The sequence below is a fragment of the Hylobates moloch genome, unplaced genomic scaffold (genome assembly GCF_009828535.3).
Source record: "Hylobates moloch isolate HMO894 unplaced genomic scaffold, HMol_V3 SCAFFOLD_83, whole genome shotgun sequence".
NCBI lineage: Eukaryota > Metazoa > Chordata > Mammalia > Primates > Hylobatidae > Hylobates > Hylobates moloch.
In genome coordinates, this window is record NW_026652358.1 from 61,071 (window position 1) to 63,493 (window position 2,423).

Consider the following 2,423-nt stretch of genomic DNA (forward strand, 5'->3'; position numbering starts at 1 on the left):
GGGGAGGTGGAGAGGTTGGTGGGAGCTGACTGGCCACCAGGGCCTTGCACACTGGGGTAGGAAGCGTGGGCTTTATTTTTTTATTTTATTTTATTTTTGAGATGGAGTCTTGCTCTGTCACCCAGGCTGGAGTGCAGTGGTGCGATCTCGGCTCACTGCAGCCTCCACCTTCCAGGTTCAAGCAATTCTCCTGCCTCAGCCTCCTGAGTAGCTGGGACTACAGGTGCACGCCACCACGCCTGGCTAATTTTTGTATTTTTAGCAGAGGCAGGCATTTCACCATGTTGGCCAGGATGGTCTCGGTCATCTGACCTCATGATCTGCCCTCCTTGGCCTCCCAAAGTGCTGGGATTACAGGGGTGAGCCACTGCGGCCAGCCGGAAGCGTGGGCTTTATTCAGAGGACAGTGGGCGGCCTTGAAGGGCTTTACATGAGGAAAGTGACAACGAGACTTGCACTTTAGAAATGTCACTCTGGGGCCTGGATGAGACGCAGCGCCACGCTTGCCCCTTCCTTTCCAGCCACGGCCCCGGACCTTGCAGCCGCATTGATGTTGATGCCTAAGAAGAACCAGATTGCCATTTATGAACTCCTTTTTAAGGAAGGAGTCATGGTGGCTAAGGAGGGTGTCCACCTGCCTAGGTACCCAGAGCTGGCAGACAAGAATGTGCCCAACCTTCATGTCATGAAGGCCATGCAGTCTCTCAAGTCCCAATGCCACAGGGAGGAACAGTTTGCCTGGAGACATTTCTACTGGCACCTTACCCGTGAGGGTATCCAGAATCTCCGTGATGACCTCCATCTACCCCCTGAGACTGTGCCTGCCACCCCACACTGCAGCCATCCAGAGACTGGCAGGCCTCGGCTAGGTCTGGAGGGCAATCGACCTGCAAGACTCACAAGAGGGGAAGCTGACAGAGACCCGCAGACGAGGCACTGTGCCTCCTGGTGCAGACCAGAAAGCCGAGGCTGGGGCTGGGTCAGCAACCAAGTTTAGAGGCAGATTTGGTCGTGGACATGGTCAGCCATGTCAGTAAAACTGGAGAGGATTATTTTGCATTGAATAAACTTATAGCCAGAAAAACTTTTTATTTTATTTATTTTTTATTTTTTTTACTGAGACAGAGTCTCACTCTGTTGCCCAGGCTGGAGGGCAGCAGTGTGATCCCAGCTCACTGCAACCTCCACCTCCCGAGTTCAAGTGATTCTCCTGCCTCAGCCTCCTGAGTAGCTGGGATTACAGGCACCCACCACCATGCCCTGCTAATTTTTTTTTGTATTTTTAGTAGAGATGAGGTTTCACCATGTTGGTCAGGCTGGTCTCGAAGTTCTGACCTCAGGTGATCCGCCCTCCTCGGCCTCTCAAAGTGTTGGGATTACAGGCGTGAGCCATGGCGCCCGACCCAGAGAAACTTTTTTAAAAAAGAAATGTCACCCTGGCTTCCGGGTGGGGACGCATCAGAGGAGTGACGTATGAACAGGGAGACCCAGCAAGAGGCCAGTCTCTGTAAAGGACAGGGTGTGGACACTAGGGTCCCATGGCCTGGATTTAAAACCCACCTACCTACTCCCTGTGTCTTACCTGGAGGACGCTGGGTCTGTCTACCTGTCCATCCCGGCAGGGTCAGGCACTGTGCGGGTGCCGCGGTTAGAGCTCGCGTTTTAGTGGGCAGTTATTCAACTGCCTTGAGCCTCACTTCATCTGAAGGTAATGGAGGTAATAACAGTACCCGCCTGCCAGACCAGATGTGACAAATAAGTTGAAATGTGTAAAGCCCTTAGCACATTCCCTGACACGTGGGGTTAATTGTTATTATGTTATTAGTCCAGGCATGAAAGTGTGGAGAGGGCCAATTACATGTGGGAGGGCTCAACCACACCCCCCAGAACTCATCTGTCAAAGTCCTAAGCTTTAGTACCTCAGTAAGTGCCTGTATTTGGAGACAGGTCTTTAAAAGGGTAATTAAGGTAACATGAGGTCATTAGGGTGGGCCTTAATCCAATATGACTGGTATTCCTATAACAAGAGGAGGTAAAGGCTGGGCGGGGCGGCTCACGCCTGTAATCCCAGCAGTAGTTTGGGAGGCTGAGGCGGGCGGATCACCTGAGGTCAGGAGTGCGAGACCAGCCTGGCCAACATGGAGAAACCCTGTCTCTACTAAAAATTTAAAAAATTAGCCGGGCATGGTGGCACACACCTATAATCCCAGCTACTCAGGAGGCTGAGGCAGGATAATTACTTGAACCCAGGAGGCAGAGGTTTGGAGTGAGCCGAGATCGCACCATTGCACTCTAGCCTGGACAACTGAGCCAGACTCCGTCTCAAACAAACAAACAAAATAAATAAATAAATAACAAGAGGAGGTTAGTGGGCTGGGCGTGGTAGCTCACACCTGTAATCCCAGCACTTTGGGAGGCTGAGG

General features: G+C 52.0%; 1 pseudogene; it reads left to right on the plus strand.

Annotated features, from left to right (window-relative positions):
• Nucleotides 1-550: 550 nt before the first annotated feature.
• LOC116463913 (small ribosomal subunit protein eS10-like) lies at nt 551-1,037 on the plus strand (annotated as a pseudogene).
• Nucleotides 1,038-2,423: the final 1,386 nt, after the last annotated feature.